The sequence below is a fragment of the Nycticebus coucang genome, chromosome 22, assembly GCF_027406575.1.
Source record: "Nycticebus coucang isolate mNycCou1 chromosome 22, mNycCou1.pri, whole genome shotgun sequence".
In the NCBI taxonomy this organism is placed as follows: domain Eukaryota; kingdom Metazoa; phylum Chordata; class Mammalia; order Primates; family Lorisidae; genus Nycticebus; species Nycticebus coucang.
Genome location: NC_069801.1, coordinates 6,536,169 through 6,563,072, shown reverse-complemented (window position 1 = coordinate 6,563,072; position 26,904 = coordinate 6,536,169). Strand labels below are relative to the sequence as shown.

Here is a 26,904-nt window from a genome sequence, read left to right as displayed (position 1 = left end):
CATATGATCCAGCAAATGCATTGGAAACTTAAGTCCACCCAAAAACCTGCAGGTGGATGTTTACAGTAACTTTATTCACAATTGCCAAAACTTGGAAGGAACCCAGATGTCCTCTGGTAGGTGAATGAATAAACTGCTGAATTTCAGACAATGGAATATTAGTCAGTGCTGAAGACAATGAACCATCAACGCAAGAACAGACATAGAGGAACCATAGTGCTTATTGCTAAGTCAAAGAGGCCAGTCTGAAAAGGCCACACATTACGTGATCCCAATTGCATGACTTTCTGGAAAGGCAAAGCTACGGAGAGGTAAAAAGATTAGTGGTTGCCAGGAGTTTGGAGCGTGGGGAGGGAGGATGAATAGGCAAAGAACAGAGGATTTTTAGGGCGGTGAAACTATTCGGTAAGATGCCGCAATGGTGGATACAAAAGTGAACTTTAATGTAAGCTGTGGACTCTGAGTGATCGCGATGTGTCCGGGTAGATTCATCAGTTGTAATAAATGCGCCATGCGTAGGTGAGGACTGGAAGTGTACGGGAAATCTCTCTACCTTCCGCTCAACTTTGCTGTGAACCCCAAACTGCTCTCAAAATGAACGTCATTAAAAACAAATTATTTGCTTGGCCACTTCCATGCAGTGAGATTCACACCCTACCTTCCCCTGACACCCGCCAATAACCCCTGGAGCTTGGAGAGGTAGGGGAGGCGCCCAGGAGAAGGGCCTGGGGACGAGAGAGGGTTGGATGGTGATGGGGGGTTGGGGGGCAAGGACTGGTGGTCTCCTTCCTCTGGGCAGGGCAGTTAGAAGCCTGTGTCCTGCTTGCGTCCCAGCTCCACCTCCACTTTGCAGTAGACCGGGCAAATCGATGTCGGCTGTAAGATTGGGGTGGTTGTTAGCCCCGTGCACGGGTGCCCGCAAAAGTCCCCGAGGTCACCGAGAGCCGCGGTGGAGGCGCGCGGCCGTTCCCCGCGGTTCCTGCCCGCGCAGCTGCGCCCCCTGGTGGCCACAGGCGGAGCGGCGGCTCGGGGCGGCTGCCTGGGCTGTGCACCCCTGGCTTCCGAGGCCCCCCGCAGCGAGGTGGGCGCTACGCGGCGACTTACTGGACTTGTAATCAAGTGTCCCCAAAGGTGGCCGTGCTGAGTTTTCTCCAAGCCTGCTGTCTCCACGCTTCTAGGCCGCCATCCCCAGGATTAAATTGGTGGACCCCCTGGGAGCCACTGTGCAGGACTGTGTCCCAAACCCCTTTACCGGCCCGCCACCACCTTACCCAGGATGGCAACCAAGCCCCTCTTCCCTCTCGCTGTGAGCGTCGGGTTCTCCCACTAAACACCCACAAGGCCGAGGGAGCTCCCTGCAGCCCAGGCTAGTCTATTTCACGAAATCAGGGCTGCTTCAGCTGGGAATATGGAGAGGTCCCCGTCCTGGGACACCCCCTCCAGGGGTAAGAAATCCAGGGGAGGGCCCTGCCACCCGGTTTCTGAGGGAGGCTGAGTGTGAAGACGTGCAGAGGTGACCCCAAAAGAAGAGTGCGGCAGGGCTTTACCTGTCTCCCCATCTCCTCTGGCAACCCCAAATAAGAATTTCAAAAACTTGGCAAAGTGTGCATTTTAAATTCTCAGAGTTGATGGTATTGGTCTTACAGCTTAATTCAGGAAAGCAGGAAATTAAGAGGAAGCAATAATCTTCTGGAGAAATAATAGATTGGCCATAAGGGAAAAATTCTACAGTCCATTTAAAACTCCATTTGTGAGGAAGAAGTATTTATTAATAACATTTTTCTGGAATATTTCCTGGTACAGTCCTCAGATGGCTGATGACATTTTTCACGTAAATAGGTCCCAGCTCACAGGCAGCCCTGTACCTTCCTTTGAGGGAGCCCTGAGGTCCCCTCACACCAGGCTTCCATTTTAGTAAGGGTACTAATCCCAGGACATCCTGAGTGTGACTGGATTTTGGAGGTAACTGGCCCACAGGCACAGGTCTGCTGTCCCAGAGCTGGTCAGAGGCCACATCTGCAGGTAGGAGGGCAGAATGAGGACTGCAGGGAGGTGAGCCGGAAGCTGGAGGCAGTAGTGTGTCTGTTTGCGGTTTCAGTCTGGGTTTGCATAGGCTGTGAAATTAGAGCACTCAAGCCTAGTTTGTCTAAATTTCAAAGGGCCGTGTTGGCTCAAAGTGATATTTGAGTCCATCACGATATTTAATACCGTTGATGTCCCTCTGGAAATTGAGGTGCTGCTGGCAAACTGGCTTTGTGGCAGGTGATTAGGGCTTCCGGAGGGCAGATTATTCTGGAAGGGGTAGAGAGAAGGCCAAGGGCTCCCTGTACAGTGGCCAAGATGGGGAGCAAGCAGGAGCCACACCTGTCCAGGCTGGACACAGGGGCTGAGTTCCTTGTATTTCATACTGCAGAAGCATTGAGACTCACAGTCCCTCTTCTTTGTTTTTTTTTTTTTTTTTTTTTGCAGTTTTTGGCCCGGGCTGGGTTTGAACCCACCACCTCCAGCATATGGGGCTGGCGCCCTACTCCTTTGAGCCACAGGCATTGCCCACACAGTCCCTCTTCTTAATGGGCTCAGAAGGCCTTAGCCAAATTTTGGTCATTTGAAAGAAGGTAGGGTCAGCTGTACAGTATTTTTTATTTTTTTCTAATACTGTCTCAGGTACAGTTTCTCCTTAAAAAATTGTTTTTCTATGATAAATAGAGAGTTGGAGAAACTGGGACAAAAATGCAAAACCCCTGTAGTTCCAACTACAAAATATGGTGGCTCAGTTATCTCTATTCATTACCATGACTGCAATCCCCGGCCACTTGCAAATCGAAGTTTTGTGTTAGAACAGAAGAGCAGTGTTCACTTCAGCAGCATGTATACTAAAATTGGAACAATACAGAGAAGATTAGCCTGGCCCCTGTGTGAGGATGACACACAAATTCATGAAGTGCTCCATATGTTTACAAGTTACTGAAGAAGGAAATCATAGAGAATGTAAACAATTGGAAAAATATATCCTGCTCATTGATCAGCAGAATAATAATTGTTAAAATGTCTATACTACCCAAAGTGATCTATAGATTCAATGCAATCCCAAAGAAAATAACAGTGTCATTTACAAAGATCTAGAAAAAAGAATTCTACATTTTGTATGAAAGCAGACAAAAGTCTGAATAGCCAAAGCAACCTTAAGCAAAAAGGACAAATCAGGAGGCCCCACTCTACCAGACTTTAAGCTATCCTACAAGACTATAGTAGCCAAAATAGCATGGCACTGGCGCAAGAACAGAGACATAGATCGATGGATCAGAACAGAAAACCCAGATCTAAAACCATCTCATATCACCATCTGATCTTTGACAAAGTAGATAATAACATACACTGGGGAAATGGTGCTGGAAAAATTGGATAACCACATATAGAAGACTGAAACAGGATCTGCACCTGTCACCACTCGCAAGCATTAACTCTCAGTGGATAACAGACTTAAACCTCAGGCATGAAACTCTAAGAATTCTAGAAGAAAATGTTGAAAAAGTCTTATAGGCGGGACGCCATGGCTCATGCCTATAATCCTAACACTCTGGGAGGCTGAGGTGGGTGTATCCCTTGAGCTCAGAAGTTTGAGACCAGCCTAGGCAAGAGTGAGACCCCTGGATCTAATAAAAAGAGGGAAAAAATTAGCTGAGAGTGGTGGTGCACACCTATAGTCCCAGCTACTTGGGAGGCTGAGGCAAGAGTATCATTGGAGCCCAAGAGAATGAGGTTGCTGCGAGCCATGACACTAGGGCACTCTACCCAGGGCAACAGAGTGAGACTGTCTAAGAAAGAAAGAAAGGAAGAAAGGAAGAAAGAAGGCGGCGCCTGTGGCTCAGTGAGTAGGGCGCCGGCCCCATATACCGAGGGTGGTGGGTTCAAACCCAGCCCCGGCCAAACTGTAACAAAAAAATAGCCGGGTGTTGTGGCGGGCGCCTGTAGTCCCAGCTGCTCGGGAGGCTGAGGCAGGAGAATCGCGAAAGCCCAAGAGCTGGAGGTTTCTGGTGAGTCCTGTGACGTCATGGCACTCTACTGAGGGCGGTAAAGTGAGACTCTGTCTCTACCAAAAAAAAAAAAAAAAAAGAAAGAAAGGAAGGAAGGAAAGAGAAAGGAGGGAGGAAGGGAAGGAAGGAGTCAGTCAGTCTTACAGACATCGGCCTAGGCAAAGAATTTATGAAGACCCCAAAGACAATCACAGCAACTACAGAATGGACAAATGGGCCTCAATTAAATTAAAAAGCTTCTGCATAGCCAAGGAAGCAATCAATAGAGCAAACAGATAACCTGCAGAATGGGAGAAAATATTTGCATGCTATACATCTGATAAAGGGCTGATAACCAGAATTTATAAAGAAATCAAACCAATTTGTGCAAGAAATAAAACCAAACAACTTCATAAAAAGTGAACAAAAGACATAAACAGAAGCTTTTCTTCTTCTTCTTCTTCTTTTTTTGAGGCAGTCAAGATGAATACAGAAGCTTTTCAAAAGAAGACAGACTAGGGCAGTGTCTGTGGCTCAGTGAGTAGGGCGCCAGCCCCATATACTGAGCGTGGCAGGTTCAAACCCAGCCCGGCCAAACTGCAACAAAAAATAGCTGGGCACTGTGGTGGGCGCCTGTAGTCCCAGCTACTTGGGAGGCTGAGGCAAGAGAATCGCTTAAGCCCCAGAGCTAGAGGTTGCTGTGAGCTGTGACGCCACAGCACTCTACTGAGGATGACAAAGTGAGACTGTCTCTAAAAAAACAGCCTAATAGCCAATAAATATGAAAAAATGCTCAACATTATTAATCATCAGGGAAATGCAAATCAAAACCACAACAAGGTATCACCTAGCTCCAGTGAGAGTGGCTTTTACATATATATGTATTTATATATATATATTTTTATATATATACGAAAAATCCCCAAACAACAGATGCTGGTGTGGATGTTGGTGGGACTGACAACCTCTCTAGAAAGTGGTATGGAGATACCTCAAACAACTAAATGTAGACCTACCATTTGATCCAGAGATCCCACTATTGGCTATTTACCCAAAGGAGAAAAAGTCATTATATCAAAAAAAGTGAACTCAATGCTTAATGTGGTACAACAATTGCAAACATGTGGAACCAACCCAAGAGTCCCTTAGCACATGAATGGATTAATAAAATGTGGCCTGCACACATGATGAACTAATACCTTTTGAAACAACCTGGATGGAAATGGGGACCATTCTTCTAAGTGAAGTTTCAAAAGAATGGAAAAACAAACACCACATGTACTCACTATTAAATTGGAAACAATCAATCAACATCCATATGCACATTTGGTAGCAAAACTCAATGGAAATCAGCAGGTGGAAGGGGGCCACAGGGGAGGAGGAAATTCACACCTTACAGGTACAAAGCTCACTGTCCAAGTGAGGGGCACGCTTATAATTTTGACTCAAACTGTACCAAAGCAATCCATGTAACCAAAACATTTGTACTCCTGTAATATTCTGAAATTAAAAAAAAATTAGAAGAGCAGGCTTCTTTGACAAATAAATGGTAAGAAAAAAAAAAGTGAACCCAGAACCTAAAGATAAAAAGATTTCAATCTTAGTGGATCCTGATTCAAGCAGGCTTTTAAAAAAAAGAACACAACACTGTTGTCATTGATAAGACTGTTAATAATATGACACTGGTAATTTAATGACGTTGAAGAATTTTTTAAGTGTGATAATAGTATTATGGTGATGTTAAAGTCTTTATCATTTACGCATGCATAAATATTTGCAGATTGAATAATACGCCATCTGGGATGTGCTGTAACCTAATCCAGTTGGGGGAGTGGATGAAAATGAATTAAGTATGAGATTGGCCATGAATCAGTAATTGTTCATTAAATCATTCTATTTTTTATATGTTTGAAATTCTCCATAATATAAGGTTTTAAAAAATTAAAAAAAGCCCTATGCAAGAGCTAGGAATGATATTATTTGGGTGTGACGGGACGCAAGTGACAGCAAGGTGCGCTGTGGGCTGGGATAAAGTGCCGGGCAGGGCGGACTGGTCCAGCCACCGGCTGCCCACGACGCCCCTTCCACGGCTGTGCTCCAGGATCCCGCAAGGGGGCGCCCGAGACCAAACTAAGGCATAGCACCGAGGGGCTAGGCAGGAGCCAGGGGAGACTTCAAACTGCTCCCTGGGGGAAAGTTTAAGCACAAATCTGAGACCTGCGTGGGGTCCAGACGAGGGACTAGATGGCAGGAATGTGACTGAAATATTGCAGACACTGAGAGTTAGGCTTTTCTGCTATTTTCTCATCTGGGTGTCACTTTGGAGAACTTTATCTCTTTCGCTTCTTTTTTTTTTTTTTTGAGACAGTGTCTCACTATGTCCCCCTTGGTAGAGAGCTGTAATATCACAGCTCACAGCAAGAGTTTGAGGTTACTGTGAGCTGTGACGCCACAGCACTCTACCCAGGGTGATATGGTGAGACTCTATCTCAAAAAAATAAATAAAACTCCTGGCCTCAAGTGACCGTCTCACCTTAGCCTCCCAGAGTGCTGGGATTACAGGCATAAGCCCCCGCACCCAGCCCCACATGCTTTCACTTAGTATAATGTTTTCAAGCTTCAGCTGAGTTGTAGCATCAGGTAATCAGGCAACCTCATTCCTCTCCATATCTGAGTTATACCCGTTGTATGGAGACCTTGCATTTTCTTTTCTTTTTTTTTTTGTGGAGACAGAGTCTCACTTTTCCACCCTTGGTAGAGTGCCATGATGTCACAGGACTCACAGCAACCTCCAGCTCTTGGGCTTTCCCGATTCTCCTGCCTCAGCCTCCCGAGTAGCTGGGACTACAGGCGCCCGCCACAACGCCCGGCTATTTTTTGGTTGCAGTTCAGCTGGGGCTGGGCTTGAACCCGCCACCCTCGGTATATGGGGCCAGCACCCTACTCACTGAGCCACAGGCGCCACCCCGCATTTTCTTTATTTGTTCATCGGCTGATGAACATTTGTGTTGTTTTCACCTTTGGGGTGTTGTGAATAGTGGGTGCTGCAATCCACATGTGCATCCATGTTTTGTTTGGCCTGTTTAGTTTGAAAGGAATTATGTAAAGTCCTACCTGGAAGAACAAAACATAAACTGCCCAAGTGAGGAACAGGAAGCTGTGGGCCAAAATCTGGGGTTCTTTATTCATTCTCTCCTCAGTAAGAACCTGAGATGCGGCTGTAAACGAAAAAGACAGAAGGACTCTTTTGTCCAAGTACGATTATTTGCTTAGCGTGGACCAGAGGCCAGAAGCCCACTGGTGGTTTACTATGAGACACAGCAGTGGCAGGAAGATCATGCCCTCATTAGTGGAGGACCCGCCCTGTCATGCTCCAGCGCTGAGGGTTTACAGGTTCTGTGGGAAAGGCCGGGCCTCGGGTTTAAACGCCAGCCTTGCCACATCCTGACCGTGTGGCTGTGGTGAGTTATAAACATAATCACCCCTACCCCTGTGCCCTCTGTCCGCTTCCCTATAATGGAAATTATAAAACCGAGAATTTTTTTTTTTTTTTTGAGATAGAGTCTTGCTCTTTAGCCCCGGGGTTGAGTGCTATGGCATCATAACTCACAGCAACCTCAGATTATTGGGCTCAAGCAGTCCTCTTACCTCAGTCTCCTGGGTAGCTGGGACTACAGGTGCCCATCACAACACCCAGCTGTTTTTAGTAGAGACAGGGGTTTCACTCTTGCTCAGGCTGCTCTCAAACTCCTGAGCTCAGCAATCCACCCACCTCGGCCTCCCAGAGTGCTAGGATTACAGGTGTGAGCCTCTGTGCCTGGCTGAGAATTTTTTTTTTTTTTAATGAAATAAGATAATGTGGCAAAGCTCTCCGGAAGTACCTGGCACACTAGAGATGGTCCATGGACATTGACAAGAGTCCTAGGATGCTGGAGTGACCAGGAGGTGGTGGGGATGGGTCCCGGGCTCCAGGATTTACTCTCCGGGTGACATGTGATGGAGGCAGAAACAGAGATGGTAGCGTGAAGCGGTTTCCTCTTACGTCTGCCTCTCTGAGAGGATGCAGAGAGGCAGGAGAGCAGGCCGGAAGAGGGGAGAAAACCCACGCCGGATTCAGGCTCAGCGCAGAAACCCACAAGGACTGCAGATATTCTCCATCTGGCTAAAATCGCATCTGTAATCAGGCCGATGAGAAGTGCTTGCACAGAAAAGCGCCCGTGGAAATAAGAGGATGTTTCTTATCAGGGGAAGTTTCTTTTGGGTCTTCCCATATAGAGTTCACTGACAACTTTGGAGGGAATTTTGAGGAGAAAAGGCAATAAAAGTGATGAAGAGGCTGCAGGGCCTGAGTGTGAGGGAAGATGAAACAACAGCTTGGCTGTTGTGCAGATTTAGGGGAGATGCAGCCTCAAGCTGGCTGATTATAAGGGTGTCAGATGGAAGGAGAAGTTGGGGAGAGCCCAGGAGGACGTGAGGAGGAGTAATGAAGTGATATTATGAGAAGGAAGTGATAGGCTGAGGCTCAGGATGATTTCTGGGCAAAAAGCCTGTTTGGGAGAATAATGTTCTCCCCAGGGCCATGGAAACACTCTATTACTTGACACAGTGAAATTTTACAAGATCAAGGTCTTAGGAACACTCTGCTGGGCCACCAGCTCCTCCCCAGCTTGGATGTTTCATCTCCAGGCCCTTGGTCGGCCTCTCATACGTTTGTGTGGGTTTGCAGCCTGGGTCCTCGGGGTTGTGGGCAGCGCTCTGGCCTGTGAACACAGGCTGCGGGGAGAGTTTAGCTGAGAGGACGTGTGAGCCTGTTGTCCACTGCCTTTGGGAGGGTCTCAGGTAGCAGAGGATGGGTCTCCCTGAGAGCATCTTTATCCCATCCAGTGAAGGATGGACCAGAAGAAGGGAGAAGCTCTTGGAATATTAGGGATAGACAACCAAATGGGCTTCTGGCCTCTGGTTTGAGCTGGGCAAACGCTTGCCTGGTTCCTTTCAGGCCACCAGTTACTTTGATTTCTGTAACTCCTCTGTCCCATCCTGAGGTTCATGATGTCTCCACATTTTTGACAAGATAGTTTCCTGCGCCTTGCCTCCTTTCATTCATCATTATGAGTTGAAGCCAACCTTAACAGTAGGCAGGAACATTCCAGATCTGGGGATGGAGCGAAAAGTTAGGAGGTAGAAAGTTGGGAATTGTCACCATACAGATGGCATTAAAGCCCCGAGGCATGGTGAGCTCACATAGGATGTGAAGGCAAGTGGAGAAAAGAAAACTTGGGGCCTGAGTTCTGGGACTGGCCAATGGCAGAGGCTGGGAGAACCAAGAAGGAAGAGAGGGGGAGGAGAAGACGGAGGGATGGACGCGTGACCCCACAAGCATTATGGGGCGCCTAGCGTGTCCCGGGCACTGTTGAGGTACTGGGATAGGGAGCTTTGGGGCTGATGAAGGCCTCGGAACAAACCATCATCTTCAGACTTGGTGGTAGGTGTGCTGAGAACCTGTGGGGCTGTGGGAAGTGAAGGGAAGAGCATCTAACCCTTCCTGGAAGGTTTCTAGAGTCACTTGAACTAAGTCTTAAAAGACCAGCAAGTGAGACAGGTGCATTGGCTCACTCCTGTCATCTAGTATTTCAGGAGGCCAAGGCAGGAAATCCTTTGAGCTGAGGAGTTTGAGACCAGCCTGAGCAGAGCAAGATCTGTCTTTATAAAAAATAGAAAAAATTAGCTGGGCTTCATGGTGGGCACCTGTAGTCCCTGCTACTCAAGAGGCTGAGGCAGGAGGATCGCTTGAGTCCAGGAGTTTGAGGTAGCTGTTAACTAGGCTGACACCACTGCACTCTAGCTTGGGTGACAGCGAGACTCTGTCTCAGAAAAAAAAAGTTAAGAGCTGGAAAGGGAGGAGGAAGAATGTTCCAGAAGATCCCACAGGAGATGCGTGACCTGAGAACCGCAGTTGTTAGATAGGGGTTTCTTGGGAGTGTGCGGTGAAAGGGGATCCCTGACTGGCAGGACATGGAGAGCCCTGTATTTGGGTTTGATTCTGAGGGTGGTGGCCACTATATCAGGGGTCAGTGAGGCTGGACCAGAAGAAGGGGAAAGTTCTTGGAATATTAGGGATAGACAACCAGATTACCCTGGCGGCAGTCTTTTTTTTTTTTTGCAACCTGCGAGCAAAGACGGGCTTTTATTTTTTTTTTTAATAGTTGGAGAAAAAAATCAAAAGAAGAATAATAGTTCATGATATCTGAAAACGATGTGAAATTCAGATTTCAGTGTCCATAAATGAAGTTTGATTGGGACAGAGCCTCGCCTGTTTGCGAATGTTGGTGACTTTTGCTCTCCAGTGGTGGATTGGAGAGGTTGCAATGGAGACCATGTGGCCTGCAAACTGGAACCTCTAACTATCTGAAGCCTTTCAGAAAAATTGTGTGGGCTTTGTGATATGGTATTTTAGATGCTGGGAAGTCAGGGGTCAACAGGAGAGACAGAAATTGAGGCCCTGGGCCAGGTGCAGTGACTCATGCCTATAATTCCAGCACTTTGACAGACAGGCTGAGGTGGCAGAGATTGCTTGCTGCCAGGAGTTCAAGACCAGCCTGGGCAACAGAGCCAGACTATTATTATTATTATTATTATTTTTAGAGACAGAGTTTTATTTTGTTGCCGTCAGTAGAGTGCCGTGACGTTGCAGTTCACAGCAACCTCCAGCTCTTGAGCTTAGGCGATTCTCTTGCCTCAGCCTCCCAAGTAGCTGGGACCACAAGCACCCGCCACAATGCCCAGCTATTTTTTGTTGCAGTTTGGCTGGGGCCGGGTTTGAACCTGCCATCCTCGGTATACGGGGTATACGGGGCCAGCGCCCTACTCACTGAGCCACAGGTGCCGCCCGCAAGACTCTTATTATTATTATTCTTATTTTTGCAGTTTCTGGCCAGGTCTGGGTTTGAACCTGTCACCTCTGACATATGGGGCTGGCGCCCTACTCCTTTGAGCCACAGGCACCACCCAAGACTCTTATTTTTACAAAAGATAAAATAAGGAAAAAAAAAAAAAACCCTGGGGCCTGCATGGAGGTTCCATCCTGGTGGGAAAGCTGCTGTCCAAAAGTTGCCTCTCTCTGAGGGTAGAGACTTTTTTTTTTTTTTTTTTTTTGAGGGTAGAGACTTTTTGACACAGGATCCACTCCTGCTTCTAGAATTTCTCCTGTTCCTCTTCCCAGGAGCAGCGTCTGCTGAGGGCAGGCCGTGCCTTGCGCGCGCTGCTCCCTCTCAAAGCCTCTGGCCAGCCGGGACTTTCTCTCTGGCATGGTGTTTATGATGTGCTCATAACTCGCTCTAGGGCAGGGGGAAACGTACCTGTTTCTGCAGAAGTGTGCCTTTGGTGTGTTCCCTGCACTGGTGGAACGAGGGCACCCTTCACCTAGGGCTGAGCTTCAGGGTTTTGACTTTTTCCTTCAGGTACAAACTGTTCACTCAAGGGCAGGCACCAAACCTAGTTTTCTGGGGAGGGGAGGCCACCTTCTCCTGCTCCCTGGGAGGGACCCCTGTGGACCGTGGAGCAGAGGTGGAGTTGTCTAGCCCAGGGAGGCCTTCGCCTCACCTGACCACTGGTCTCAGGGTTGCCTGCATGAACGGGGATGGGGGGGTCCATGGATCCCAGTGTGCCTCAGCTGCCAAGACTTGCTGACGACTGGCTGACTGGGAAGAGTGCTTACTGCCTCTGTAGACACCCTTGCTCAGCCAGAGAGACTTGCCCTTAGCAGAGGCAGCCTTGACAGAGGCTCAGTGCAGGGACCTGAAGCCAGACAGCTGGTGTCCAAGCATTGCTCTGCCACTTAGCAGCTGTGTGACCTTGGGCAGCTTACTTACCCTCTCTGAGCCCCTGCTTCTACAAAATGTGGTAAATAGTACCTGCTTCATGAAAACTTTGTGATACTCAAATGGCTTAGCATTTATAATTTACTTAGAACAATGCCCAGCACAGAATGTTCTTTAAGTCTTTGTCACAGGAGCTGAACAAAGAAGCATTGCCAGGGTGCTTTACCCATGTGCTCTTTTGTTTTGGGCCCAGGGTGGGTGTTGCCCCGCACGTGCACCCCGCGTTTTACCTAGGAGAGCACCTGGCTCACGGTAGGTTCTGATAAATGTTGGATCAATGACTGAGACACCCTCCTCATCTCTGAATTATAGAAAGTTTCTGGAAAGATGAATCCCTGAGAAGCAACCTTTGATAGTAATTCCAAAGGGAATTTCAAAGCTGGGACCACATTTCATGTGCTCATTTACTGGGGCTGTTGAGAACTTTAGGGGGGGTTGCTAAGTGAGCCTGGGGTGGGGGCACTTGGCAGGGTGGGAGGTACAGGTATTAGTAAGATGGGAGGGTAGAGGGCAGGAGGCTTCCAGGGGATGAGGCTTCCAGCCAGCCAGGACCTGCCCTGCTGACCCCAGAAGAGAAGCCAGGACCCACTGGCACTGAGCCAATCATGGGCTCCCCTCTATACAGCCAGGAAAAGGGGGGATCAGTTCTTTTGGAGTAAGTACCAAGATAGGCCAGTTAATTAGAATTCTGGGGGAGGGTATGGAGTTGATCCGGGGTGGTTAAACAGGACAGCTGGCTCCCAAGCCCTGCAGCTCCAGCTTTGTTCCCTGGCGAGTTTGCAGAGGCACCAGCAGGGCTCTGAGTCCACCCCGAGAACTATAACTGATCTTGCCTGCGATTCAGGTCGAGGCAGCTGTGAATCTTGGTCCCTTGGCTTAGGCGCTCTCTTGGTAGCCAGTTTTCAAGCAGTCCTGGATCACTCAGCTTGTTCTCGCCCCATCTGTCCACACCTTCGCTAGCATCCAGTGGTGATGGTCGGGCGAAAGGCCTGACATCACCGTCTTGGCTGGTCTTTGAGTCAGAATCACCCAGTGAGGAAGGGGGGACAGCGGATGAGCTGGTCTAACAGTGTCCAGGCTCTCATATTTGAAAAGGTGAATGTAACTGGTGCAAAAAGCATCAGTCAGGCTTTGAGTGGTAACTAAAGGTCTGGTCAGACTACCCTGGGCTGGGGGACAGACCTCCCTCCCACCATTGACGGTTGGTGTCAGAGGTCTTTTTGTGAGCACCTGCTGGGAGTGGATGGCCCCAGAGTCCAACTTCAGCAGAGCAATGATGGATAGATGAAATATCAGAAATTGTGTCCTTAAATAAGGGACAGACTGGGAGCTGGATGCTTGTCTGGGTAAAGGCTGCTGGCATAGATTTTAACTCCGTATCTTTGGGAAAACTTGGAAAATAAGCATTTTTTAAAAAAATTGAGACAGAGTCTCAGTTTATTGCCCTCGGTAGAATGCCGTGGTGTCACACAGCTCACAGCAACCTCTAACTCCTGGGCTTAGGCGATTCTCTTGCCTCAGCCTCCCGAGTAGCTGGGACTACAGGCGCCCGCCACAACGCCCAGCTATTTGTTGTTGTAGTTTGGCAGGGGCCGGGCTTGAACCCACCACCCTCGGTATATGGGCCCGGTGCCCTGCCCACTGAGCCACTGGCGCCGCCCCAAATAAGCACTTTTTTAAAGGAACATTTCAAGGCATTTCATTCATTTGTTTATTTGTTCATTCATTCATTTATTCATTCAACAAACATGCATTGGAGGTCATGCCATGGGCCAAGGATTGTGCTGATCAACCAGGGGCCAGGCTTTGCCCTGAGCTGTCCCGGCTTCGGCATGAGAGTGGCAGGAGTTCAAAGCAAAGCACTGGTCAGTGCTTTGAGAAGCAACACGCGGGGCTGCAGGGAGCCAGGGAGCTTGTCCCCAGCTGGGGGAGCGCAGCAGGGCTTAGAGCCAGGGCAGGCTTTTGGGGGAGGTGATGCTTGATTCAAGTTGTTAAGGGATGAGTAAGTGTTTGTGGGCCAGGACGGGGGTTATGAGAACATTCTAGAGTTCAAAATGGTCTATAAAGACCCAAAGGCAGGCAAAAGTGCCGAGTGTGTGTGTATGTGTGTGTGTGTGTGTGTGTGTGTGTGTGTGTGTGTGTGTGTGTGTGTGTGTGTGTGTGTGTGTGTGTGTACAGCCCAGGGTATCACAATGAGAGGCAGTGGGTGCAGGGCCTGAAGGGCAGGAAGACGGCCAGGTTAGGAAGGCGACATGTGCCTTGTGAAGGAGATCGTATTTATTCCATGAGGAGTGGGGGGAGGCTGAGGCAAGAGCATGAACCGGGGTCCTTTTTGCCACAAGTATTAATTGGGCCTTTTTTGGTTGCAAATTACAGAAACCCAGTTCCAGCGAGCTTAAAGTAAAGGAGGATGTTATGACTGTCAAACGTGAAACGTCAAAGGTAGTCCAGCCTTCAGGCAGAGCCGGATACAGGAGCTCAAGGGATGTTGGAGAGAACGGGCCCCCCTTTGTCTGTACTTTCCTCTGTGTGGGCTTCGTCCTCAGCTGGGCACTCCTTGGCAGCAGCTCCTGCCTCCCATCCGGCTGACCGCACTGCTTGTGAGCAGTTCCAGCAGAAGTCCTGAGATGGTTCTCGTTGGCTGGGATTGAGTCACAAGCCTGTCTGGGAACTAATCATGGTAACCCTGATTTGCAGAAGTTGAGTCATGTGCCTGCCTCTGCAAGCAGGAGGTGGGGCAGCCACGTGGATCAAGGGGGTGTCAGGAGGGGAGGTGGGTGCTAGGCAGGTGGAAACAACAGATGCCCAGTCAGAGGCCAGCCCATGCCGTTGCTAAGAAATGTCCAGAATGTGCAGATCTATAGGGACAGAATGCTGCTGGGTGGGGGGAGTGGGGTCAGGGGCTGGGGGGGGGGGTGTGACTGCCTAATGGGCAACGGTTTCCTTTTGGGGTGATGACGATGTTTTTAAGCCAGACTATACATATTGTGAGTTGTTTGCTTCACAATGGTGAATTTTATGTTTTGCAAATCTTACCTCAATGAAAAATAAAAACTAAAATAACAACAGTGGTCCCTGTCTCCAGCATCCTGGGGTGCTCCCTCATCCACAGAGGAGACCTGGCTCTTTCTCTCCTTCTCTTTCTTCTTGCTTTCTTCCTTCTTAAACCTCAGAGGATTTGGGACCCGCAGCGGGTTTTAAACCAGAGGCTGCTCCACAGGGTAATCCTGGGCAAGGTCGCTGGCAGTGCTCCTCACTGCAGGGACCATGGAAATGCCTGTGTGGTTTGTCCAGAGGCAAGTTCCTGTATTTTCATGAGACCTGGTAGAACGAGCTCCAGTGGGATGCCAAGGACATCTTGTTCAGAGGAGAGATGCAGGCTGGACATCCAGCAGCCGTACCTGTTTCTCTGGGCTTTGGGCAGTGGAGAGGATGTTCTCACTACTGCGAGTCCTGCTGTCGCTACTTTGACTGGCCGCAAAGACTGGGAGTGCCAAATTTCCATCATCGCTTGGCGCAGAGGGTGCTCGTGACACCACTGTGAGAAAGGGCTGGCCTTGGGGAAGAGACACCCGCACTGGAATTGTACAGGGGACGAGGGCTTAGGTTCCGAGCCCGTCCAAATCCTCCATGCTGGGGGAGGAGCTGCCTCGGGGCTGTCCCAGAACAAGCCTGTGTTGGCTCCTTCAGGAATGGGAGTTTCTATCCAAATGCGCTTCCTCAAGTTGCTCAGCGCAAGCTGGCTGTGGTGGGATGGGGACTTCTGGTCCCCAGCAGGCCGGCGCTATGCTTGTCCAGTGTGGACAGAGCACCAGTCCCTTTGACTGAGTTGTGCTCTCTGCTCCTATTTTGAGCTGGAGACTGGCTGCTCTCTAGCCCAGGGGTCCTCCTTGCCTCTGGCACCAGGTTACCTGGGGGTAGATCCTGGCTCTTGTCCTCCACCACCCCTGCACGGCTGCCTGGGTCAGAATTTCAGGGTGATTTCACAAGCTCCTTTCCAGGATTGGTCTACTAGCTAAAGTTAGAGAATGACTGGACAATGAGACCATGTTTTGCTCCTGAAGGCTGAGGATTTTGCATCCATTTCCCCCCTGTGCCTGGATGTTGCAGGGCAGGGATTCTCGAACATGCTGGGTTCTGAGCCAAGTGGTCTGGGTTCAAATCCTGACTCCACCACTTCCTGGCTGAGGGACCCTGGACAAACCACGTCATGTTTCTGGTGCCCTTTTTCCTCATCTGTAAGGAGGGGGTGGTAATACTACCCCCCCCCAGTAGCCTCCCATTCATGCTTAACCAGACCCTCAGAATGTGACCTTATTTGGAAAAAGGATCTTTGCAGATATAATGAGTTAAGGAGGTCGGATGCAATCACCCTGGATTTCAGGAGGACCTTAAGTCCACTGGCTGGTGTTCTTATAACATGAAGAGAGGTCACAGAGAAATATACAAAGGGGAGGGAGCATGTGAAGACGGAGGCAGAGAAGGGGAGTGGTGTGGCCACAAGCCAAGGAGCGCCAGGAGCCACCAGAAGCTGGGGGAGGCCAAAAGGGGTTCTGTCTCAGAGTCTTTGGCGGGATTGTGGCCTTGCCCATACTTTGATTTTGGACTTCTGGCCTCCTGAGCTGTGATAGGACTAATTCTGTTGTTTTAAGCAACCTGGTTTATGGTAACTTGTAATGTGGAAGCCCCAGGGAATGAATATGCCTTCCCAAAGGACCTTTTTCACCTACAGCTGGTGACACACAGCACATGGTAGGTGCTCAGTGAATATTCACCATTGTTCCTGAGTTGCTGGCTCAGGGGAGAGAGATGTGTGGGACACAGGAAGAGGGAACATCAGGATCACTCAATAACCTTTCAGGGTGGCAACCTGTGGCCCTGGAGGGGACCCATGTGTCAAAAGGAGCATCCTAGGGTCTCCAGGGACATCCGGCTCTGGCTGAGACGTGTCTCTCCCTACACTGCTGGCTGTGGCTGAGCCCTGGAAGGACAGAACCAGAGAGAGAGCAAACAGGAGACAGCTGGGAAGGGCAGCTGCAGGGCTGAGGGCCGAGGCCTTGGCCTTCGGGAGGAATGCTTGCGGCCATGAATCACGGCCTGCAGGCCAATCGCTGCCTGCTGACACATCACACCCCAGGGGGAGGACAGGGGTGACCTCATGCTGGTTGTCAAACACTCAGGGCCCCTCCCAGCTCTGCCCGAAGTTTCAGTGTTGCCCAGAGGGAGCTGTCCCCACCCCACTCCTCCCCAGCTTCTCTACCCTTGCACACACAGCAGGACAATCAGACCTTCTCAGCCAAGACTTGAGTGGCGGTTTATTATTTGGACGCTTTTGGAATGGGCGAGGCGAGCAGTTTCCACTTCCCTGAGGGCGGCGGATCGTAAACCCTGGACTAGCGCTGCACGTCTGCCCCAGCTGCGCTGAGAGCGCCCTGGGATAAGCTCTGCAGGGCTCGTTCCCAGGGCTGGAGGCCCATTCTCTCCTGCCTTCATCTATAAAAAATAATGGTTTGCAGATGGGGAAACTGAGGTCCAGAGGAGGCAAGGCCTTTCGGTATACAGCCAAGCCAAACAGTGTCTTGGCAAGAGAGAGACTCGTGGGGGGCTGATCCTGGGCAGAGCTCTGTCCTGCTTCCCGGCCTCTTCCAGGCTCTCCTGGGCATCTTGGCTCTCTGCTCCTGGTTCCTGGGTGGACTTGAGTTGGGTCCACTTTATAAATAAAGAGGAAACTTTATTTTCTCTACGCTTACCTTCTGAAAGTGAGCATTCTACTGGCAGCAAAACTTTAGCTCCCTGAGCTCTCTCTGTGCCCATCTAGCCTTCAGAGACAGAGAAAGCTCTGTGTTGTCATTTTGGCCACTAGATAGATTATGCATGACTTTGAGCAAGAATTTTAGAGGAGTCTATTGAGACTGGACACTTAGTGTTGAGCAGGGGTCCCCACGTGTCCTCTGCCCCCAGGAGAAAATGACAGGCTGCATTATCCCTGAACTACCTTGGTCTCCACTGTGCCTGGGGACCTGGGCAGGGCCAGTCAGAGCTCCCCACAGCTCCTGCCTGTTTGTTTTATCATCATAACTTGAAACCAGTATTTAAGCATCACCAGGGCAACAGCCCAAATTTCCTGGTCCTTGGTCCCCTTCCAGCCCCACACAGTGAGGACCAGGGCAAAAGGGGGGACAAGGAAAATAAGTCAATCACCTCCCACCCCACAACCACCTGGGAAAACAGTGACCTGAGAGAGCAATCCCGGCTCTTGGAGCACTTTGAACATGAGCAGAACAGTCTGGCAAGACCTCCATGGTAATAGATACTTTATTTTTGCAACGGTGGTTAGAGTCGACAGGTATTTTTAGGCTTTTTATTGAAGTTTAACATCCATGAAGAAAGTGTACAAGCCATGAGCATGCCACTTTCACATACTGTGTGATTTTTGTAAACTGAATATACCAGCATCTGATCAGAAGCAACATCTGCTCAGCCCTCAGGAATCCGTGCCCTCCCCAGGAGCCCGTACCCCCCCAAGATACCCCCAAGGTAAGCATCATCCTAACTTCTCAGAGCGTAGGTCAATTTGCTTGTTTTTGTACTTTGTATGACTGGAATCATACACTCTGTCTCTTTGGGGTTGAAGCCAATGGAATTTTTAGGCTTGAGTTGCCTTTCTCACTTCAATAAAGGAAATAGAAGGCACTTTCCTTGTGCCCACGAGCCACCTGTGTGTCAACAAGAGGGATCGGAATGCATGACTTCAGCTGACATGCAGAAGGGAGATGGGGGAAGGCTTGATTTTTTTTTTTTTTTTTTTTGGAAACAGAGTCTCACTGTACCGCCCTCGGGTAGAGTGCCGTGGCGTCACACAGCTCACAGCAACTTCCAACTCTTGGGCGTACGCGATTCTCTTGGCCTCAGCCTCCCGAGCAGCTGGGACTACAGGCGCCCGCCACAACACCCGGCTATTTTTTTGTTGCAGTTTGGCCGGGGCTGGGCCTGAACCCGCCACCCTCGGCATATGGGGTCGGCGCCCTTACTCACTGAGCCACAGGCGCCGCTGGAAGGCTTGATTTTTAAAGAAAAGCACATGGCGAGGCCCAGCGGCTCATGCCTGGAATTCCAGCACTTTGGGAGGTTGAGGCAGGAGGAATGACTGAGCCCGGGAGTTTGAGACTAGCCTGGGCAACATAGTGAAACCCTGTCTCTAAAAAAAAAAATTAGCCTGTAGTCCCAGTTATATGGCAGGAGGCTGAAGCAGCAGCATTGCTTGAGACCAGGAGTTTGGGGTAACAGTGAGCTGGGATCGTATCACTCTGCTTCAACTTGGGTGACAGAGTGAGACATTGCCTCAAAAAAAAAAAAAAATTAATAGTGTCAGCTCCTTATATTGTACCCACCGGGTGTGGTTGATGGAGAAAGGAGGGCAGTGCAGAGTTAGCAACGAGCCTGAGCAGTGGGGACTCCGGAACTCTGCTTGAGAAGCCATCATGCCTTCCTGGCAGGGCTCTGGGGTGCCTTATGCCACTGCGTCCCTCCATTGCTGCTCCAGTCCCACCCCCGTTTATGCCTCCTCACTGCAGGCCGGAGCTTCTCACCTTCGGCCTGGCATGTCTCTGTGTCCCTGGGTGGCCCTGGCTCCTGCTGCCTGGTCAGCGCCCCCTGCCCTGTGCAGGCCCCCAGGGCTACCGTGGTGCCTGCTGCTGCTCAGATCTCACTCTTTCTGTCCCAGGTTTTGGAGGGTTCTTGGTGCTCCATGTCCCTTTGACCAGTGAGTCTCAAACTCACAACAGGAAAAGACCTTTAAAATTGCAGACTGCTGCTTTTTTAAAGTAAGGATGACGTACTTGAGAAAATAAAATGAAAGAAACAAAGCCATACAAAATACAAGCCCTTACTTCTTATTTTCACTGGAGTCAATGGCCACATATGACATTATAACAAATATAGGTAGGACAAACATGGAAAGGGGAAAAGGCACAATTACTCTTGGCTTCTGCACTTACATCGGGCAGATTAGTGACAAACCATCAGCTGGCCAGGTGCAGGTCTGTGGGCCACACCTTACACCAGGCGTCCTCAAACTTTTTAAACAGGGCGCCAATTCACTGTCCCTCAGACTGTTGGAGGGCCGGACTATAGTTTAAAAAAAAAAAACTACGAACAAATTCCTATGCGCACTGCACATATCTTATTTTGAAATAAAAAACAAAATGGGAACAAATACAATTCACACCATTTCATGTGGCCCGCGGGCGGGAGTTTGAGGACGCCTGCCTTAGACGCACTGCTTTAGACGAGCCCTCCACCCTGCCATAGGCTGACCTTGAAGGACTCAGGTTCACGCTGGTCTTGTGGCCTCCTTCCCAGCTCCTGGGCATCCCGTCTTTCTTCTGATTTCTGGCTGTGTTGCTTTAGCTGAATTGAGAGACAGGTCCTTGCTCCCAGGTCCTTGTCAACCTCGTTCTCGGAAGTCTCTTCCAGAGCCTAGCAGTTACGCTTTGCTTCTTTTGCCCTCTTGTGGCTTCTCCCACTCAGATGTGGGATGCGCTCCTGCAAGAACTGGGTTGGGCTAAAAGAGGGGCAACAAGAGGATGCTGTCTCTCTGGAACTTTCTGCCCCTCTGTATCCCATAAGCACTGAATCCTGGAGCCCAGCCTCTTTCCCCAGAAGGCAGCTGAGGGTGTAGGAAGGGGCCACCTCTGCCCCTCTCTGCTGCAGTGTCTCAGTCCTGTCATTCAATCCCGAGCCCACATGTCCTGTGGCTCTTCCTGGAGGCAGCACCTCCCAGGACCTGTGTGAGTCGGTAACTCATTCTGGCCAAGATCACTGCCAGGTACACAACCGAGTCTCCCAGCCCTCACTACCTTGTCTGCTCCTGTGGGAAGTTTATGGTCTCAGTGCCTCTTCCGCCAGCAAGACCTCTGGGCTTGCTCACCCTCCTTCCCCCTCCACCCAGTCCCACCAGACTCATCTTACCAGGATGTCAGTGTGTGGGGGGCCAAGTCTAGAAAGGGAACTAGGAAGATGAGGAGCGTTGGTGTGTTTTCTACCTGGGCTTGGATGTATTTGGGTTTCTTTCGGGACAAATGGCTTAGTGAGGACGACACAGCCCCAGAGACACACACGGAACCAGCTGCGGCGTTTGGATTTATGAGCTGTCGCCATCCCTGCCGTTGCACAAACTTCCCTGCTTCCCCCTCCTCTCCTCATGCTTCTGCTCTCTTTCTTTTTTTTTTTTTTCCTTTTTAATAACCCTGGCTGCATATTTTCTCTAAACCAAACCATCTGTTTACCAGCTTTTATAAGCTGTAATAAAGACAGTGAAGACCCATGAGCTGTTCGGGGCTCTTTCTCTCCAGGCAGGTAAAGCGCCGCAGAGCCGGGCTTAGAGGTGACACGTCTAGCATGGCCCTTTCCCTCCATCTGAAGTAGCCCATCCAGAGCTGTGTCTCTCTGGAGAGGCTTGGCAGAGCCAGGACTGCCTTTCAGCTGCAGGTATATCAGAGCACCTTTGGGTCACCTGCCTGTGGCAAGCGGCCTGCTGGGTAAGGAGCTGGTGTGGAGGGGCCAGGAATGAGGTGGCCGTGCACATTCGTGCTTAAGATGTGCCAAAAGATCACTCCGAGGGAATGTACTGAGCAGCGAGTGCGGGCGAGCCCGGGAAAACAATTTAACAACAATGCCGAGTGCCTAGGTGACAGGGAAAAAAAAGGAGTCTGTTTGGGAACAGATTTCAGCCTCTACTTCCAAGGCATTAGTAATTCAAGCAGCAGTGAGTGTAATATTTACTTGGGAAACTATGAAAAGTCATATAACAATGTTCTTTTAACAGCTTTCATCATCGGCTTGCTGGGTTCCGAGTGCAGTCTGCCACCTAATCGTAAACAGAGGAGCACTCTGCCATCTGGCAGCAGGGCAGCAGGGCTCTGCTGTGCCTGCGACTTGGGCCACATCAGGCGCGAGGTGTCCTCCATCACCAGTGGAGTCAGGAACTGGGCCCCAGGAAGCCCTACTGTGGTGTCCCCAGGAGGCAATTGGACAAGGTGGCACTGGAGACTGCGGCCTCTGACCCAGCAATCAGGCCAGAGGAGAGATGAAATCCTCGTTCAACCAAACCCCGCTGCTTAATTTAATTTTATCTTATTTGGTTTTATTTATTTATTCTTTGCCTGGTGGGGTAGAAAGGTGGGAGGAGAGGCAGTGTGACCAACCATCCCAGTTTACGTGGGGCAGAGAAGGCTCCAGGGCTGTAGGGCTCTAGGACTTTGTGTGCCAACACCCCCAAAGCGCCAAGCAAACCAGAATGAGTCGGGCCCCTAGTGGGAGGGGCTGTCCACAGCGTGGGAAGAGCAGGATTCATGGTTTGCCCCTAGGAAATTTCCCAGGGGGTTATATAGTAGGGGTGGGCAGTGCAGTGAAGGGGGCAGGTATCAGGGCCCAGGGGCCTCAGGTGGGTGGCTGGCATCAAAAGGAGAGGCTCCTCCACTCTGCCCAGCCCACCATCACCAGTTTTTTGTGAACGCTCCCAAATTCTGAAACATTGGCTCGCCTATTAAGGACATCCTGTATGGGCCACACAAACACATCTGATTGCCAAGCTGGCCTCTGGGCAACCAGTTGCAACCTCTCCACTGCCCCATTTCTAAGTTTCCTGTCAGTTCTAAAGGTCAGTGATTGTACAACCTCCAGCTGGCCGTCCTCCCAGTTAACTGGAAATTAATCACGTGCTGTAGTGTGAAGTAGAACAAGCAAAGGTTTTTTTTTTTTTTTTTTGGCCAGGGCTAGGTTTGAACCCGCCACCTCCGGCATATGGGACCGGCGCCCTATCCTTGAGCCACAGGCGCCGCCACAAGCAAAGGTTTTAAGGGCTGATTTCAGGAGCTTCATTCTGAAACACACGTGGGTGTATCTCTGGCTTTGTTTGGGTGTCGCAGCCTCACTGTTGTTCAGATGTCTGCTACGACCTGGAAGAGCCTCGAGAACATGACAGTAAAAGAAGCCAGATGCAAAGGCCACATGTCAGATGATGCCATTTATATAAAATGTCTGGAACAGGAAAATCCGCAGAGACAGAAAGCAGACTGGTGGTTGCCAGGGGTTGGAGGAAGGTGGGATGGGGCGATGACCATTAATGGGTACGGGGTTTCTTTTGGGGGTGATGAGAATGTTCTGGAATCTGATAATGATGATGGTTCTACAACCTTGTGAGTACACTGAAAACCACTTTAAAGTGGTGAATTTTATGGTGTGTAAACCATATCTCCATATACAAATAAACTGTTAGGGCGTCAATTCTCCCTAGATTGATCTAAAGATATTATAGCTTTTTTTTTTTTAAGACAGAGTCTCACTATGTCACCCTGGGTAGTGTGCCGCGGTGTCACAGTTCACAGCAACCTCAAACTCTTGGGCTTAAGTGATTCTTTTGCCTCAGCCTCCTGAGTAGCTGGGACTACAGGTGCCAGCCACAAGGCCCAGCTATTTTTTGGTTGCAGTTGTCATTGTTGTTTAGCAGGCCCAGGTCAGGCTCGAATCTGCTTGCATCAGTGTATGTGGCTGGTGCCCTATTCACTGAGCTATGGGCGCCAAGCCCCAGAAAGCTTTCTGTGTGCACAGTTTAAATTGACAAATTGATTCTAAAATTTAAATGGAAACGAAAAAGACATAGAATAGACAGAACTACTTTGAGAAGGAAGAGCTGAGTAGGAGGGAAGGACTCACCCACCACCTGATTTCAAGACTCATCACAAAGCTAAGATCTAGAGGCAGACAGCAGAGCCATGGGGCTCCACAGAGAGCCCGGGAGGAGACCCTGCTGACCCACACCAACAGCAGCTCTTCAACAGACGTTCATAGGCAATTCATTGGGGAAGGAGAATTAATTTAACAAATGTGCTGGAACAACTGAATAGCCATAAGCAAAAAAATGAGCCTTGATCTGTACCTTGTACCATATAAAAATATTAACCCCAAATGACTTAAATGTACAAAACTTCTAGAAGAAAAAAAAAAACATAAGAAAAAAACTTTGTGACCTTGGGTTAGAAACAGGCTTCATAGATATGACACCAAAAGCATAATCTGTAAGAGGACAAATGGGGGACAACTTGGATTTAATACAAATTTAAAACCCTTTTTGGAAAGACATCTTAAAAGACTGACGAGCCACAGATTGGTAGATAATTATCCCAAATCATACATCTAATAAAAGACTTGCATTCAAAACGTACAAGAAACTCTCAAAAGTTAATAATAAAAAATTTATTTAAAAAATGGGCAAAATATTTGAACAAACCACACTTATTATTTTTTTTTTTTTGTAGAGACACAGCCTCACTGTACCACCCTTGGGTAGAGTGCCGTGGCGTCACACGGCTCACAGCAACCTCCAGCTCTTGGGCTTACGCGATTCTCTTGCCTCAGCCTCCTGAGCAGCTGGGACTACAGGCGCCCGCCACAACGCCCGGCTATTTTTGTTGTTGTTGTTGTTGTTGTTGCAGTTTGGCCGGGGCTGGGTTTGAACCCGCCACCCTCGGTATAGGGGGCCGGCGCCCTACTCACTGAGCCACAGGCGCCGCCCTCCACACTTATTTTGTTTAAGCCAGTATTGTTTATTGTATGGCCAATAAGCATATGAAAAAATGCTAAAATCATCAGTTATTAAGGAAATGCAAATTAAAACGACAATGGATATATATTTATTAGAATGGCTAAAATGGAAAAGGCTGACGGCACCAAGTGCTGGTCAAGTTGTGTAGGCACTGGAACTACACAACTCATACCAGTTATGAGCAGCACATAACTCAGCAGGTGAGAATGTAAAATAGTGCAACTGTTTTGAAAAACAGTTTAGCATTTGTTTTTAAAAGTTAAACATACACTTGGCATATGACCTAGCCATTCAACTCCTAAGTATTTACCCCAAAGAAAAGGAAATACAGGTTTCTAAGAAGATTTGGATGCAGATGTCATAGCAGCATTATTTATAATAGGCAAAAACTGGAAACAGCTCGCATCCCCTCAGCAGGTAAATGGATAAACAAATCGTGGCGTAGCTGGACACGGGACTATCACTCAATAATGAAAAGGAATGAGTTAGGAGTACGTGTATATGTGCCAATACGGACGAATCTCAAAATAATTACGCTGAATGAAAGAATTCAGATTTAAAAAGCACATCCTTGTATTAGTTTGCTGGTGCTGGCATATGAAAGCACCACAGACCAGGTGGCGTAAACAGCAGGAGTTTTTTCCCCCCATGGTCTGGAGGCTGGAAATATGAGATCAAGGTGTTGGCAGGTCTGGTTTCTTCTGAGGCCTCTTCCTCTCTTCAGCTCATAAATGGGTCTTCTGGTGTCTCCCCCTGTGTCTGTGTCCTAATATCTCTCTCTCTCTCTTTTTTTTTTTTTTACAGTTTTTGGCCAGGGCCAGGTTTGAACCCACCCCCTCTGGTATATAGGGCCGGCGCCCTCCTCCCTTGAGCCACAGGCGCTGCTCTGTCCTAATCTCTTTTCATGAGGACATCACTCATGCTTGACTAGGGCCAACTCTGATGCCCTTATTTTAACTTAATCACCCTTTAAAGGCCAAGTCTGTAAATACAGTTACATGCTAGGGGTTAGGGCTTCAATATATGAACTTCAGAGGAAAACGATTCAGCCCATGATAATACTGTATGATTGCACTTATAGAAAACTCTAGAAAATGCAAACTGCTCCATAGTGACAGGCAGCAGATCCTGGTTGCCTAGGGAGGGGGAGCAGAGCGAGAGGAAGGGGTGACACGGGGGCTCAATGAGTCTTGGGAGTGATGAGTATGTTTATTATCTTGGTTGTGGAAATGTTTTCACAGGTTCACGCATATTTCAAAGGTTATCAACTGTGCACTTGAAGTGTGTGCTGTCTATTGCATGTCAGTGATACGTTATACATTATGTCTGAATCAAGCTATTAAGAAAAGAAACAGGATTTCAAGGGCAAGTTCTGGAAAACAGTCTCCTCCAAGTGTCCTGGCCCTAATACCCTTCCAGCAGTGCCCTGTCCACAGCTGTGAGGACCCTGATGGTCAAGGTGGTCTCTTCCATCTGCTTCTCGCTCAGGCCATGCTGCCCGTCACTTGCTCTACTGCAGATCTTGAGTCTTTATTGCCCAGGGAGGATGCTGCTCTCTCTAAGCTGTTCCTCCTCTCTCTGGCCACATTGACGCCTCCTCGTGCTCTCAGACTCAAGGTCCCCTCTTGTGTTTGGCAGGATTCTAAAAATCCCTCCTTCCCCCACTTTATGTCCTAATTCATGGGACTTGTGACTGAAGAGAGCACTCCTGGGTTGAATTAGGTCCTATGACACAGTGGCTGGGCACAGTGGCTCACACTTGTAATCCTAGCATTCTGGGAGACTAAGGTGGGTGGATTGCTTGAGGTCAGGAGTTTGAGACCAGCCTGAGCAAGAGTGAGATCCCACCTCTATTAAAAATAGAAAAACTAACTGAGCATGATGGTACATGCCTGTAGTCCCAGATACTTGGGAGCCTAAGGCAAGAGAATTCCTTGAGCCCAGGAGTTTGAGGTTGCTGTGAGCTGTGATGTTATTATACTCTGTCCAGGGCAACAGAGTGAGACTCTCGTCTCTAAAACAAACAAACAAACAGAAGACGATAGGAAGATGGAGATTATCCAGTGGATCTGAGCTAACCATATGAACCCTTGAAAGTGGACAGTGGTCTCCAGCCGGTGGCAGAAGAAAAAGCTGGAGTGATTTGGAGCAAGTGGACTCAGGGTACCATTGCTGCTTGGAAGACAAAGGAACCAGAGTGGCTCCACGTTGAAGGCAACCCCCCAGGGAGCACAGTCCTACTACTGCAAGAAGCTGGATTCAGTGACCCCCTGGCAGGAAGTCACAGGGAGATTCTTTCTCAGTCTCCAGAGAAGAGCCCCACCTGGCCCCCTTGTCTGGGGCTGTCTGAGACCTTGAGCACAGAACCCAGTAGAGCCCACCCAGATCTCTGGCCGATAGAACACGGAGC

General features: G+C 49.2%; 1 non-coding gene across 1 annotated transcript; it reads left to right on the top strand.

Moving 5' to 3' along the window:
* The first annotated feature begins 2,849 nt into the window (after nt 1-2,849).
* LOC128575638 (U6 spliceosomal RNA) lies at nt 2,850-2,956 on the top strand. Its single transcript, XR_008377064.1, has one exon. It is a non-coding gene; the product is annotated as a U6 spliceosomal RNA (small nuclear RNA).
* Nucleotides 2,957-26,904: the final 23,948 nt, after the last annotated feature.